The 17,929-nt window shown below is 28.2% G+C and overlaps 1 protein-coding gene across 7 annotated transcripts in view; it reads right to left on the reverse strand.

Moving 5' to 3' along the window:
* Positions 1–17,929, reverse strand: part of LOC140666086 (protein abrupt) — a 121,934-nt gene continuing 104,005 nt past the window's right edge. For all 7 annotated transcript variants that reach the window (XM_072892873.1, XM_072892863.1, XM_072892892.1 and 4 more), the window contains one exon: positions 1–17,929. This exon is cut by the window's right edge and continues 15,633 nt beyond it. The gene's annotated coding sequence lies outside the window, so the exon portion shown is untranslated.

Here is a 17,929-nt window from a genome sequence, read left to right on the forward strand (position 1 = left end):
TTGCATTCTATAATTTTTATTAATTATCATGTTCTCTCTTTTCTACAATATAATCCGTATATATACAAAGGTCTTTAAAACACTACACTACCAGTACAATGTACTTTACCAAAATAACAACAGCAACAAAGAATAAAATTTAGCTCCATAAAAAGTAGTTATGCGTTGAAATAAAAACATAAAAGATAAATTTTAGAAAGCATATGTGTCCAATAAAAGGACAGGTTTTATTTTTATCAAGAATTTAAAAATTATTTCATTCGTACGCATAATTCTTTGTTATTAGAAATGAATATTCTCACACTACTTAGTTATTTATCTACGTCATACACATGTATATATGTATATATATGTGTATATAGTTTAACATAACGTATACTATCTCCGTTTACAATGTGATATAGTAATCTAAATTTATTGTATACTCATCGGCGCTTAACATCTAAATATAGTTATACATCTTTCTTTATTTATTAATTTCTGTATATATATATATATATATATATATATATATATATATATATATATATATATATATATATATATATATACGTAGTGCCCTTTATTAATGTATGCAAGGGGGCAAAATAGGAACTGTGATCGCCTGATGTACCTTGTTCGTCCATTTTTTTGAACACCCAATTTATGCCCCGTAACTGTTATTTTTACCCTTTTACTGTGAATTCTCATAATTATAATTTTAAAAATATCAAATCTTTTAAATTTATTTCTATTATTGAGATATATAAACATTTAAAAGAATTTAAATCACACAGCATTTTGTTATAAGCTATATTTTTTCTACATCTTTGTAGAAAATTGTAAAATCTTGAAAATATTATAGTAAAAAAATGCTACAAAGTAATCACATTAATTATGAACTGTAAATGGTAGAAAAGTTAATGTAATTGTCACTTAATACCGGTGACATAAGAAATCTTATTATTATGTTAATACTTTTTGGTTGATATTATAAATACTCAAATACATATATTTAAAAGACATGATCGAAAAAACGGATGAAGATGTTATTTAATAGGCAGTCAATGTTTTCAATAAACACAAAAAGATTACCTTTTCAATATTTAATATAAAAATTAGATATAGAATTTTTAATGTCTAATCTGTCGCGTAAACGGAGCTTTCATCGGCGAGTAAAAACACTTGGACGAATATGTGGTGCAATTTGCGTACAAACAGGCCGCAAGAAGGCACCGAGCAACGCAACACACGAGCTCCCGAAATCTTGGACAACGATTGTGAGACTGACGACGTGCAAAAGGAAGACACGCTTACAGCATTTTATCGATTGCGATGGTATTTATTTTTTGGAGAAAGAGGAACTAATTAACTCTCTCTCCGAAATAAAAAAAGTACGAAGACTTTTGTCTCAATAGAAAAAATTACTATCATTTGTACGAGCCTTTATCCGTCGACGCTGTGGCAATTTAGGATGATTCGTTACCACCAAGGAAATGCTTGCCCGCGCTGTAAAATGCGCGACGTCGAATCGATGGAAACGTCGCGCGCATCCGTATTAAAGCTGAGCTTTTCTCTCGCAGCGTCGGATGCTGGAATCTCCGAAATGTCATTTTTGCCACGACAATAAATTCATATTGATAAGTGACGTTACAGTCACTTATCAATTATTTCTACGGAATTTTCATCAATTGAATAATCAGAAAAAAATACAGAAAAGAAAAGTATAAAATCATTATATTATTGGAATAATATAGAACTATTACATTCCCAAAAATTTCTGTGTGAATGTTATATAATATGTATATAATCATTTATTAAGCAAATTCAAAGTATACTTATCTCTTGAATTTTGATAAATATTTTAATAATATTTAGTATTATCAATTTATTAATTTACACATTTTTGTAAATATATTGTTATGAATTAATTGTCTGACAAAAATGGCTTTCTCTTACGTTTATCTTAATTTTGCACGCGCCAATCTTATCTTCCATTTATGTTAGTTAATCCGCGACTAACTCAACATATGTTGGACGTAATTAACAATAATGTGTTACATAAGATATCTACTTATAATTCTATAAGATATATGGTCTATATATCTATATACCTTATATATCTTTTTTCCTTTAAATGTGAAATATTTAATGGTATACATATCAGTTTGACGCTATGCGTGGAGGGAAAGTGCCGAGTAATTCGTTCTTGAATCGTGTTTTCCCTCGTGACGCCGTGGCGTCGATAAATTTCTAATGGTGACGAAAACATGTGGCGTTTTTCGTTCACATGACGACTACTTTCGAAAGCGCTTAAATTTAATCGTATCTCTGAAAATTAGCAGCCTTAACATATCGGAGATCTATTTTCATCGCTGATAAAGTCCGATGCAATTTTTTCCATCTTTTCATTCTTATTTTTACTACTTTTTCATCCTTATTATTAGATATTAAATTTCGAACTGCACGCATGCACGCATTCGTGGGAATTTTGTGAATAAAACATTTTTCGAGCACAGTAGGTGCTACATTTTTCTGTTGTTATGTATATATAATAATTCTATGTTATTTTTGTACTTTAATCAAGACTTCCGTATAAGATTTCGATGAATCCCTGATTGTAGTAAATACGGAGAGTTACAAATCTCAACGTACAAACAGCGCAGATTAGAATAAAAATTATTATAAACAAAAATTATTTATATAAACATATATATTTTATAAATATAATATAATGTACAATTAATCTTTATAAAAAAAAATAGGAAAAAATAATAAACTAATTTTTACCGCTTATTAATTTGACAGCCTCTCTCTCTTTCTCTCTCTTCCCCCTTCCCCTCTCTTTTTCTCTCTGTAAATAAACTTTAAATAAATTAACTTTTAATAAAATCATATATGTGTACATGCATATAAGTATATACATATTGAAAAATTTTTTTAGAAAAAATTTAAATAAAATTTTTGCATATCGTATACCGTATACCTTTGTAAAATAAATTTCTGTGAAGAAAAAAAAATTTATTTTATAAGATTTTTTTGTGAATCTCTGAAAAACAAAAACGCCCGCATACTAATGTATATAGGACGCAAACAGAAAAGGAAATAAAATAAAGATAGAGAACATAATGAAGACATTGCTTTCTTCCTTTTTTCGGTTCTTATTCTTTCCTAACATTTATTTAAAATTGTAACATGAAGTGGCAAGTTAACTCAACATAATGCCTTACATACTAATCATACAAGTTTTGATCGAGCTGCGCAGAACTTAACTTAATAACATAATATAAAAAAAATACAATGGCAAAAAGATGAGACATTTATCAAAGGAAACAAGTACAGTTTCTCTAGAGAAACATTTGACTTAAATAGAATATATAATATTTACACATAAAAAACACCGACAGGATAAGAATGGAATAAAATTCCGGAGGAAATGAGGATTATGAGATTAAGTGGCACGTTTGAGTATAATAGACCTAACGATTACGTCTGTCTCTGTGAGCAAAAGCATCGTAGAAAATCGATATTAGACATGACAGAAGAAAATTAAAAAATTCGATTTTCTGAACAAATAATAACATTTTCGACATTTCCCTCAGCGAGACAGACGCATTTTCTTACATGCTCTATCAAAATTGCTAAAAATTTTAAAAATAAAAAAACGCAAATTTGACAATAATAATTATGAGAATAATAGAGATGATGATTACGAGATTAATCTTAAAAATATGTAATAAAAAGAAAACGTAAACGTAACAAATAAACTAAGATAAAGTAAACTAATACAATTCTTACTAACTAATTAAAAGCCTTAATGTATGCCAATATAATACGCCGATAGTAACTTACATAATAAAAAAAGATGTTGGAATCCTTTACAACATGAACAAGCACTCCGAAAAAATTGTAATCAAAATTACTTTTTGCATAATTAGTAATTTAATTATAATTAGTGTTTTCTCTTTAATCTCCTTCCTTTCTCCATTTTCTTTTAATATTTATTTTATTTATTCTATAATATCATAATATGTTTCTCTTTTGCATCTTTTTTTATACCTTCTTTCTCTCTTTCTTTCTTTTATCTCTCTTCTCCCTTTCCTATTTCTTTATGCTGTTTTGTATATAATCAACATGCAAATTATATCGAAAACAATAGCAAGTTATATGGATTACTGATAATGCGATTACTAATGTAGCAAATTCGGTCTCCGCACAACTAGTGTATATTAAAAGTTACTATTAAGAATTATTATAATATTTAATTGCAATCACATAATATATAAACACTTTGATGATAAAATAATCGTATATTCTGTTAAATAATGTAACAGTATTATTATTGGATTTTAATTGTTTGAAATAATTATATTATTATTTTATATTTAGATATATGTTTATGTATAACAGACTTTAATATGTACTAGTACGGGTCACCGAATTTGCTAAGAGTAAGCAAATCGATAATATTCCACGTAATGAATTCGAATCATAGTAAGATTTATAATTGTAGTAAATAATAACAAGCAATAGAAATATAATCATGCATAAGATTTTACTACAAAATAAAATTTACGTTGTTTCAACCTAATTCCTTAAATTTCGGTAACTAAGCGAAGCCAACACAGAACCCCTCTAAATAATATATAAAAATATAAGTCATATTAAATATAACTTATATTTTTAAAATATAAAATATATGAAATGTAAGTTAAATTATATGTATATATATATATAATACTTTATATAAAGTAGTATAATTTTGACAATATAGATTTTCATGCGACAAAAAGCGCTGGAGGTCTTTGTTGGAGGTCTAAAGTTGTAATCAAGGATCTGAAGGTATAGGAGATCTCGATGATCTTGAAGGTCTGAAAGATCTCGAGGATCTCGAAAATCTTTAAGGTTTAGGAGATCTCGATAATCTTGAAAATCTGGAAGATCTTGAGGATCTGAAAGGTCTAGGAGATCTCGATGATCTTGAAGGTCTGGAGGATCTCGAGGATCTTGAAGATTTGCGGGATCAGAGCATTAAATGCTCTGGAGGATCGGGATGTTCTCGAAAGTCTCGAAGATCTATTTCTTCTTTTTGACCTTCAAAAATATACGAAAGTTAGAAATTAAATTTTAATCTTTTTCTCTTTGATTTTTTCTTGGTCTTTTCATATACACTTCTTGATCATTTTCCTCTTAAATTGTTTCAATCAATACGCCTTCTATGTTAGCGTAATTAATCCGAACTGTAATTAGCAACGATCAACTTTAGCAACGCTTCATCTGGCGGTCATGGTTACCCGCTTGACATGTCTGTTTGGTGGTGTTGATGCCACAATATCTTTCTCCTTTTTTTCTTCTTTTTTTCACATATAATTTTTTGTGAAGTTTCAAACATAGTTTTATCAATAAGCTATGTTTAAAACACAATATTAATAAAATTTAGTACATATTTTGCATATAAAAACTCTTTTATTGAAAAAATATTATTTTTGCTAGATAAATTGAGAGAGTCAGTATTGACTCATTGGACATAGTATAGTTGAAAGATTCTGTGAGATTAATAAAGTTTCGTCTGCAGCATGAGGAAGACGAACAGTGAATGTAAATATTAGCATCAATGGCCTCAGTGCTCTTAATATCGTGTCAAATTACATTATCGTATAATAAAAATAAGACAATATTTCATTTTATTTTGAGGTTCTGTTTTGTTATGACTTCGCCTAATTAAATAATATTTGTGATTTAAATCACGATATTTGTCTGTTTGCAAAGAGAGTGTCGAATTTAATAAATAAAATATTAAACTGGAACTTTTTAATAGCTCGCAATTCGGAACTATAAACGTAAAAATAAAAGTCCCTCCTTTATTTCCCTCCTAAATAGTGAAATTCGAAGTGGTATCGCCTACACACTATTTTTCAGTAACCAAAAAACAAATACGTGTTGTTTGGCCATTATACCACTATTTCCATTTTATTCACGTCTAGCATATATGTTGAGGATTTTGTGAGCTATTTCGAAGTTCGCTATAATGAGATTCCAGGGTATGATTTTAAGTAGATAAAGTATTATAGCAAGTAGATAAAAAAATTGCCCAAAATTACTAAACACAATTATAATACATCTTTGCTTCGTCTTCGCAAAGTTCTAACGACGCCGACTGTACGTCGAGATTGCATACTCATTAAGTTCCTCGATATACATGTAAGATTGATTTTTATATCCACGATTCAATTTACAAGATAAGTTAGTTATTTTGAAATTCTCATGTATTCTATCTCTTAAATAAATGTAAGCCTATATGAGGACCTTATTATTACATACGTACTGTATCTCTGCGTATGCAGTTAAGTCAACCGCAAAATCTCGCTTATAAATATATATATTTATATTTGTTACTTTTTAATATATAATCTAATAAGCTATGTATGCGTTATCTATATTTGAAATCCAACTCGATGTAATCCATGTACAATCTTCGAGTTGGATTGCCATTCAAGCGTATAATGTATTTACATATACGCCAATTTCATACGATTTATTCTAATCAACTTTATCCATACATTTGCATTTTCTCGTTTTCGCTTTCTTTTTCTCTCTCTCTCTCTCTCTCTCTCTCTCTCTCTCTTTTTCTCTATCGTATTTCATCTGCACATTCACGCGATCTCTTTGTTCTACATGAATTCAGCAGTAACATCACTAACCGATGTCACGATCTGTGAAAAACTACTGTAAGTACAATGTATTGCATTGCGATTTTGGAATTCAGCACTGTCAATCACAGAACAGTCGAGCGTTTGGCAGTGTATTATCAATTATCATGCATCTTGGAGTAAGAGTATACATGAATTTATGTAAAGACACAGCTAAACAAAGTGGTAAGCCATTGTGAAAATATCTCAGATAAATGTCTGGTATCATGTATATATCAAACAGCATTGTATAGTAACTACAAATTTATTCTTAAAGAAATGAGACTTATTAATTCTGCGAAAATTGTATATATAGGTCTTATTTTTTTTCCTTTTTTTCACTTGGTACAATAAGAGGAAATCTGACAAATTGCGCGCGCATAAGCATTACTTCTGGAAAATATATATAAGTCTATAATTGTGGAAATATCTATAGCAATAAATTAAAATTTTGAATAATCAATGTTGAGTAATTGCTTATTTAATTAATGTTATCATTATTTTATATTAACTAATGTAAGAATAATAAATTGGACAATATGTAGTAAATAATTTCTATTTTATTCATTAAAAATATAAAAAAATAAGTACCTCACGCAGCTAAAGGATTAATAATGTATTTAAAAAAACTTATATATACCAGCAACGATATAAATTTCATTCTTCGAAACAATCGTGGACTTATGTATGTCGAAAATAATTGTTTCGAAAAATGAGAAATCTTCAAGCAAAGATGTTTCTGAAGATTTGATAATTTACTACATCTTGTCCAACATTTAATATTCGCATAATAAATTATCATGGATTTGAGGTAGTCTGTTTCCATTTCTTCTTTGAAATAATTGAAGCGTATTTCAAATGAAAAATTTCTTATATTCAGAAAAATTTCTAATAATTCTGTTTTTTGTTAATTATTCTTTTTCTAGATATCTGATAGTGTCTGAAACGATCAGAAAGTTTATCAAATTTCAATAACAAGCGGAAACTTGATTCCAATAAAAAATGAGGCTATATTTATGAGGCTATCAATGAAAAAGATTGTTCGTTGCATATATCAAGCAAGTCTGATATTAAAATTATAAAATTGAAAATCACGTTTCTGATTGGAATTATTGACAATTATTACACAATAAATAATCGCATTTCAAAGCAATTGTTTCAAGAATGCGTATAGTACTTCGATCATTTGCGCGTGTTGCTTACAATATTGAAAATAAAATATGCTACACAAAATACAAATAAGAAATGTTAACTAAAGAAGTTGAGCTTGTATTAATTTCAGTTAACAAATCTTTGTTGTTTATATTTTCTATAAGAAACTCTAGTAATGTCGTAGACAGAGACAATCCAGCTAATCATTCATGCTGATGTATGCAACATTTAAAGATCAAAGAAAATGCTCGTTTAATTCTAGGAAGCTATCATGAAGTATAATTGCCAATTAATAAAAATGTAACAAAGCACAAATAGCAAATAACAAATGCATAAATGGCTAAGTAACTATACATAAAAAGAGAAGTTATGATAAAATTATATTATATCAGGTACGTATAATAAGATGCAATTTCATTTAAAAAAATGATATTCTTTTATATCTACCGGATTATCACACAATTTTTCAATAAAAACCCGTTTAAATTGATCGCAGAAACTTATAAATCACTAATTTATTTCTTTGTTATTTATGCTCGCTCGACTGTTCCGTGCAAGGAGGCAATCCCTTAATTTATTTATCCATGAAAGCTATATTATTATATTTTTCGCACATGACTATGTATTATAAAATAGAGCGTATATATAATATGTATATATCTTGTACATATTACACACACTGAAAAGATGACTCGCGGTTGATACGAATTTTCATAATATATGTATATCGTATATGTATGAGCATGAATATATTGTAGTATGTGAAAAGACTGATATTTAATAATATATGGAGGTAGCTGTGGTGATTTCACAATTATTTCTTTCCTGCAGTAAATGCGCACGCGAAAATTCGTTTCAAATTTTTGCCACACTGTAAAATAATTTAATTATTGTAGAAGTATGTAAATTGCTAAAGGCCGTTACTGTTCCGTATGTATAAAGTTCTTTAATAGTTCAAATGCCATCAGGCATTATTTTATTAATATACTCTTTCCTTATGTTCGTATATAAATTAAATCTTTTTTTTTACAAAATTAAATAAAAAAAATAAATATCTTTTTTAATTAATTTTTAATTATTTTTTAAATTTATTTTTTATGACTGTTATGGATACTCGCCATGTAGCGTTATCCGATTGCCGAGAGCATACTTGTTTTAAATTAAAATTGTCATTTATATAAATTGTCGATTATACAAGTTAACGTATGAATGGTTATCGATTTTAGTTGACATCGTACAACAGCATAGCAAAAAAAAGAAAAAAATACATCATCCAGGAAGAAAGCTGTCGCAAATTAAGAGTTGATCTAATAATTTTTGAAAATATAAAGATCAAAAATTAATTATTTTAAATTGTATAAGAAAATATTGGAGGTGTTCGAAATAATATATAAATATTATAGATTTGTTTAGAATAATATGTAATAATTATAAAAAAATTATAAAAAAGATATTTAAAAAAAATAGAAGAGAAATTCAATAATAAATTAGTTCGCTTTATAGATTTGCATATAGGATAGAATCATATCTCAAATTTTAGAGGATTGTTGAAAGATTAAAAATTGTATAGACTCTCTGGCCATAAAATGCCGTGAATTTAAGAACCTTACAATATATTGGTTTGGAGGCTGTACTGATTTTGCTATCTATCATTCATAAACAACTTTATTTTAGAATTAGATGTTTATTTGATATTTAGACTATATCAAATATCTAATATATAAAGTATATAGAAGTTTGTGATTCTGACAAAGAATCGCAAAATCAGTAAGGATACTTCCAAAACAATTTCATCATTATTTCTTTCATTATTCTCTAAAAATTGATATATGAATGACTTAAAAATTAAGTATTTTCGACAGATTTATAAAATACGAAATATTGTAGATAATAATAATAATATGTATCCCCCTATATATCATACTTTACTTCCTTTATTGAAGAATTCCAATATAATCTTTTTCCGTTAAAATATAATGTTGAAAACGGATTTACACGCGCGCCGAAACATACGGTAATATATGTGTGTCTCGTCACTTGCTAGTGTAAATTCTTGTAATAAACAAGAAACGCATAAAAACAAACGAAACAAAACAGTAGGCTGTAAGCCGCCTAGATCGAATTATAATTATAAAAATCACACCCAATATAATAATAATAAATTGTATGTAATAATAATTGCAATATAATAAATCGTATTGTAGAATAGTAGTAGTAGTAGTATGTAGTACAGTATCTATAAGTATAATATCACGGCCTGGCTGCTTCAGATTTCCTGAGTTTGTTATTACATTTATATGCATTATTACACATCGTGTTGGTTATTAAGTACCTGAGACATTCTCGCTCCCGGCCATGCGCATGTATAAATACATTCGCGTGCACTATTTTGCCTGTCCTGTCGCTGCCTGCAACATGGCATATCCATCAACGCATATGACGACACATTTAGAGACTTGTAACAAGATTAGGCCTCCGTTTATCATTGCCCTTAACTTGTTGGTTTATTAAAATCTTTTAATTGTTGGAAAGCCTTCTTGAAGACAGTACAAGATAGCGTTGTGTCTCAACTGTATGCGTGTACAAAGACTAATTATGCATGAATCATCTACTCTTCGATTGATGATACTCTTTATTTAAGGAGAGAAAACGTCGAAATAAGTGCAATAGAAACGAAAGATACGAAATGATTGCTCATCCTGCTTCGCAAGAATAATTCCGGTATCACTGTAATCACTGTACGATCATTTTTGCAATTGCCCAAAAATGTGCTTCTAATTCATTCATCTGTAAACTGTCGTCTAAATTTTCAAGTTAAAAAAATTACTGTCCAGTTTGGTCTAAAACTTGAACATAAAAACACACGACAATGAACTCATGAGTACATACATCTTAGAATGATTTGTTGATGAATTGCTGTTAAAATGCCAAGGAATTTAATAACAATGCTTATAAAAAAAATTTAAGTAAGCGCTAAAAAGAGCTTAATATTTTTTGCAAGCCTGCGACTTAAATTATTGCATTTTTTTTCTAAAAGATTTAGAGTTTTTATAACATCTGCAAGAAGATTTAATTAGCTTAGATCTATGCCACAGCTTTTTCGTAAGAGCAAGTTAATTCGATTTGAGGTGTTCTGAAAATTTACGAAGGACTTTAGCTATGGCTCTTGTACAAATATTGGTGCACAGAAATTGGCGCTCAGAAATTCCAAATGTCGCGGCAAAAACGCTTCAGCTTCGCATTTGCATTTTACTCTTGTCCGAGCCAGAATGAACGGCGACGGCTAGACAGTTCATAAAAGGCTCAACGCGTTTATGGCGTCGTTAAATCCGCCTTTACAATCGCGAGTCAAGCCACCCAAGAATATTCGGCCGATTCGAGGGCTTTTACGGGCTTTCAATTCGCGCACATTATTATCGCGTGAGACCGTGGTCGTTATTGATATCATCGTTCTGCCATGCGTTAACTACGCATTCGTGCTTTAATTTCACTTTACTTACACGAAAATCCTGTGTCCAACCTATTCCTTGGAAAAAGTCAGAACAAGATTAGTGACGAGGCCGCTACGTTTTTACGCGACATCACTTTAGGAATAATCGAGCCTTGAAAGCTACAGTGTGTAAGAATCAGTTATTTGTATACCTACTGAATATTATATGTCATTGTTTAGCAAAATTGAAATACTATGAGAAGCTGGAATTAAAAATTTATTCTGTGAAAATATGCATGTATTATAAAATATATATATTATAATATACATTATTTAACTACACGCAATAATTTCAATCATCTTTGCACTAAAATATATTGAATTTTGAATATTATAAAAGATACGCAACGCGATATACATATATATATATATATAATATAATGTTCAAAATTCAATATATTTTAGTGCAAAGATGATTAAAATTATTGCATATAGTTAAATAATTTGCATTGTGAATTAATTAATGCAATTGTTGTAATAGTTTTATCCCTTTTTTTTGGACCTCACAAATTAAATATTTTCCCACAGATTCTTTAATAAATATTCAACTATTTGTAAGTCCTAATACGTAATAACATTGATTTTTCATGAGAAATATAGAGGCTTATTCATAATAGGTTTAATATTATTCATAAAAAATTTACACATTTTTATAATATAGTTAAGAAAGGCTCTATAAAAAAAGATAAACATAAAATGAAGAGTAAATAAAGCTCAAGTGCAGGAAATCGTGACGCAAATAAATTAATTCAAATTTTTCAAAAGTAAGAAAAAAACCTTGCTGAAAATAATTCAAAGACGGATCGAAACGTTTGAAAATTAAATAATTCTTTTTTTACTTTTGAAAAATTTAAATTAATTTATTTGTGTCACAATCTTCTGTGTTTAGTTCTTATTTGCTCTCTATTTTATGTTCATATATTTTTAATTACCGTGCTTTCAAGGATCGATTTTATATATTTCTCTTGCGGGAATTATAAATTCTCTTTACACGAGAAAAGCCATATAGCCATATATCCTTCAATATTTCCATATTCACATTTCATTCGCAGTATTTATATTAATGAAAAATTAGTGAGTTCTCTTGCGTAACAATTGATAATTTTGCCGAGGTATCAACAAATAAAGCGCCGGCCGGGCGCGTTATAATTTATGCATACGATTGTCTCTAAAAGCTATTGCAATACTGTAATTGGTGGTATTATTCAAAATGACTATTGCGGACTATATGTTCCATGGACTATGACAATATGAGGACTGACTTGGCAAAAGGATTAAGAGAAGTTGACGAGATCAAGCTGGGAATCTCTGTCTAAAAATATATATATATATATATATATATATATATATGTACATGTATATATACATATAACCTCTTTTATAGATAACTATATAAATACTGTTGTAAAAAACTATAATCGGAGGGGGAGGGAATAAAAGCGAGCTTGCATCTTTTCATGTATAAATGAGGCCGACCTCGCTAACTTCTCATCGCTATAGATAAGTATATAGAATTTATGTACATGCACAAGATGTTAAAGAAACATTTTAAGACTTAGAGAGCAGATAGTACTCATGAAACTAAATAAAAAATGCTTAATCAATAAGTAGATCGAAAAATTAACTTTTTCAGAGGTAGAAAGTATTTTTGGTATTAGAAGCGACTTGTATGCATTTTTATATGAAACATTTGTATGTTTTCGTTTTCGCATAAAACGATTTCTTTTGTCATTCTACGTATAAAAATAATAAAGTAAGATAATTAAAAAATAAACACTGCGAAATAATTCATATTTTATATTGTCAAAATATATAAGAAAAAAATATTTTACTCTCATTTTATAAATTATTTCATAAAATATTTATTTTTTTGTAACAATTTTACCTTAATTATTTTTATATTCTCAAAATGACTAAAAAGATATATTTATGTGAAAATATGTAATTATACATATAAATTTATAGTTAATTTTTGATCTATATTGATTAAGTTTTTTTTATTACCTTTTGTCCAGCATTTATAAACGATAATCTGTCATGTGTTTATATTTAAGTCTATATTTTACAAGTTTCGCGCGCGTAAATTGTCGCTTTATTATCAAGATTATAAGGAAATGAGCGAAAATTATCGACGAGATCACTATTACCAACTAGTTACCAACGATAACATACTATGTGACAATCTGTCGCGGCTATCGTCGTTTTAACCCGTTTTTCCGGCGCGCTTTTTTACTTCAGCATCAGTATATATCAAAATCAAAACCTTTCTTTTTGTAATCATTCTACAACGTGTAACTAAACAAGAATGAACATTAAAAATTGATTTTAACTCAAATCATCGACACTTTTGTGGATTTGTGACACAAATGATAGATTGCGTTCTTTCGCGATTTCTGCCTTTCTAGTTTTCTTGTTTTTTCTTTTTTTATCTTTTTCTTCATCCGCATTATCACCTTTAGAATCAATATTTTTATCTTTATACATCTCTAAAATGGCCATAGATTCCGTAACAGTGCATGTCTTTCGCTAATTTCTTGTTGATTTAATTATTAAGAAAAAAAAACCATAACTATTATTTGATGTAAAGACAATTAAACTTTGCTACAAGAGGATTTATCCGATAATCACAAATTTGATTTATGATGATAAAAAAAGGTTGAGTCCTGGTCTATTTCTTTGCCATTGATCCAATACGCATACAAGCAAGAAAGAATCAAGGTATGTTATTGAGCATTCCTCTCCTAAAAAATGTTGCACATTACTTTTTGTAAAATTTCACTAAACAATTAAAAGTTTATTTTAAAAAATTCCGAAAATGTGTCATTAGACTAACATTTTGTCATACATAAAAGGCTCTTTACGTCGTTAGCATATATAATCCAAATGAATTTATCATGTGGTACTCGGAATTTACCGAAAGGATTGCTAAGTTCTAAATATAATTTATTCACATTCTATGAAAAAAAACGTAATGTGAAAGCAATTATTTGTGCAATGAAAATCATACGTATGATAAATAAGTCATATGTATGATAAATTCAATTTATTTCGAGTATCTTAAATATTATCAAGAGAATTTCATTCTCTGCAAAATTGTAACATAAAATCTTGTGTAAAAAGTTTTTATCAGTTATGTTTTACCTCTATTATTTCTTCCTATATATAATATCATATATAAGCTTATTTTTTTCTCCTTGAAGAAATAAATATCCTGAACAATATTAAAAATACTCGAAATAAACTTATACGTAAAAAACAGTTACAAACTTTGATGTTCACAAGTCAATTGTTGCTAATGAGACTGTTACTTGTATTTTTTGTTCAATTATTTAATATTAGCAAAACCTGTTTAGTTTGAAAACTTTACCAAATAAATTTATTTAATGAATTTGTTACTCAATCCGCCCTTTGGCTCAATTGCAAGAATTGAAATATTTATTTTCTATCTCATTTATCTATCCACAGCACAGTGTTGAAACGAAATAACTTATCTTCAGAAAATATACTTTCTGTTGCAGCAAAACAAATAGTTATTATAATAAAATAATTTTTTTCGCAGATTTAACAAAATTATCCGGCAAAAAAAAAAATAGAATCTTTTAACAAGTTCTTTTACTGTCCATAACTATATAACGATATTTGCTACATCAGCAGAATCTTTTCTTATCTTCTTTTCTCTTTTTTATATGCTTTCAGAGTTAAAGTTTTTCTTATAAATCATTAGAATTTTTGCGTATATTTGCATCAGCCGTATAGCGTTGAAAAAATGTCAAAATAATAATCGTAATTTAAAATGATTTTAATAAGTAGCAATTTTTATGCCAAAAATATTCAAAACATAAGTCTATTTGCAAGAATTTCACTGAATTGTATAGATAGCTGACAATAATCTAAATATATATTATAATTAAATTGATATCTATATTTAAATATAGATGTGATATATTATGTGTATAGTCATTCTTTCTTCAACTTCATGTTGCGCTAACTCATGATATTTTAACTTTTTATCTGTAGTTTTTTATTTTCTAATTACTAAATGTTTTCTTGTATATAATAATATTTTTTTATACTATAAATAAACTCAGAGTTTTCTAAAATAATTTTCTGATTTTCCAGGCAGTTTCTTTTTAAAAATAAAATGGTAAATTCAATTTGCCATAAATTAAATTTGGAGTTGTTTCAATTTTAATTTATAGCTAACATATATTGTATTCTTTACCGAAACTAATTTAATAACGTAAGAGAACATTATAAAAATTTTAAAAAAAGATAGACGCCGGAGCGCATTTACTCGAAAAGTAATAATTTAATTATTTAGAGATGCGTTTTTAAATTTCGGACATTACGATTCTATCAATATGTCAATACGGAAGATGCAAATATCTGCGTTTCTTTCTTCCTCTGACTTACTTTTTAATTTTATGATGCTCTTAAAAGTTTCAATTCCGTGGATAAATTTGTACTTTGCACACGATGACCTGTTTTCTTTTATAATAGAGAGCTTCAAGGCAAGAAGTGGTATCTTTGTACCAATTAAACCTGGATTAATTATACTGCTTAGGTCTCTTAATTGTAACCATTTTCATGTTCCATTCTTTCTTTTTTTCTCATGTCTGGAGACCATCTGCATATCTTTGACGACTTTACTCTGATTTCACGTGAAGGAATTATCTCTCTCTATGGGCACAATTATTCGTGTATACAAAATAAAAACATGAAATATTTTATATCTAGAATTATTATTACCGCGTGTTTCAATATTTTTCCCTGTTCGCAGCTCGATAAATAGCGGATTGTGGACGCGTTTGTCTAAGTAAGCTATAAAAAAACATAATGCCTGATAACAATGCCCGTAGTCAAATATCAAATATCGGACACGATTTATAGAATAGCATGACGCGGGCAATAAATACGCATGATTTTATCACGTACTCTATTGCCTTTTTCTTTTAAAGTTCTTATGCGTGTGCATCGTATACAAGTGTCACGATCGTATACAGTTGCATTCGTATACATATACAATGTTAAATTTAAACATTTTGAAATTTAATATATCAAACACGCGATCAATATACGACATTCATTTGCTTATTTTTATTGATATAAGTGTTTAGCAACGCAACAATCTTTAAGTTACTGAAAATAAAGTTATTAAGTTTAAAAAGTTATGTTACACATATCAAGTTATTTAAAAATTATTTTTTTCTATTTTATAAAGATATCGATTAGATAAGATTTAATTTCATACGTTTTTATTAGCGACTTTTACGTAGTTAACGTTACCGTGATTTGCTGAATTTCCTTTGCGTGATTTCTTATAAATTTGATGTTAATTGTGGTTGCTCAAAAGCAACTCATTTTTTTTTCGCGCTTTTCCACGATTCTCTCTATTATCGCTTACTCTAATCACGTTTAATTCCACTAGACGAGAGTCAACCATCTTGCCACAATAAAAGCACCAATTCTCATTAAAAGATTCCTAGTATCGTTCGAGCCATTGTTTGCTATCATTGTTTTCTTCAAAATTCGCAAACAGTCATGTTTGGCGTTCTACAATCAACTACGACAACTCTAACTTAAATGTCTAATTGTTCCGACTTGCTAAATCTACTTTAAAAATTAATTCGAAGTATTTACTTCGAATATTACATATCTAATCTACAAGACTTGTATATTCTAACGTTTATATACTATTATCTAACTTCAAGACCTAATTATATATATATATAATATCTAATTCTACTTAATAATATTTACTACAACTTCTACTTAATAATATCTAATTCTAATAAAAAAGATAACATCAGACTATGCGCGTATTTGCCATTTTCTAATTCAGATTTGTAATTCGTGTAATTAATTTTTAATTCAAAAGTAAGAAACTCGTAGTTTGTCAAATATGGGTCCTTTACACTATTCGTAACTCGTGATCCATTATTCGCGATTTATTGTGACTTTTTGTCGCGTTTATTAATAAATATACACAATACCCATTTTATGTGTGATTTATTGGAATAAACTATTATGTAGTTTGATAAGTAGAACTCAAAAACGATAATAAAGATTTTTATTTGTCGTTATAAAAAGTGTTACGAGATGGAAAAAGTAACGTTTTATGTACTAAAGGCCTCTTTAGACAATCTATAATTCGTGATAAAACTCAAGATAGAATTTTATTTATAATTTTATCACGTTTTAATGTATGAGTATATATATCTCTTGATATATATTTTGATTTGTGTGTATATTACGTGTTCAAATGTTTTCTGTATTATACGATACATATTTATAAATAGAATTTTGTCCTAAATTTTGTCAGAAATTATAGATCGTCTCAAGAGGTCTTTATGAAATCTGTCATTAAAGAAATATAATGATATAAACATGTAATTATATCATATTATAAAAACGGATAACGGATAAAATATACATGTCATATGCTAGAGGGAACGGAAAGGGTTTTTGGAAGGAGGTGTAGAGAAGGATAAAAGGGGGTTGGTGGACCTGAAAAAGCACCCCGACAATCCCGAGGGAAGCCCGGTACAAGTCCGTTTATCCGTTATCATATTATCATTGCATATATTCATAATACGCGACATAATGCATTATTTGCCAT

Source organism: Anoplolepis gracilipes, chromosome 1, assembly GCF_047496725.1.
Source record: "Anoplolepis gracilipes chromosome 1, ASM4749672v1, whole genome shotgun sequence".
NCBI classification, from domain to species: domain Eukaryota; kingdom Metazoa; phylum Arthropoda; class Insecta; order Hymenoptera; family Formicidae; genus Anoplolepis; species Anoplolepis gracilipes.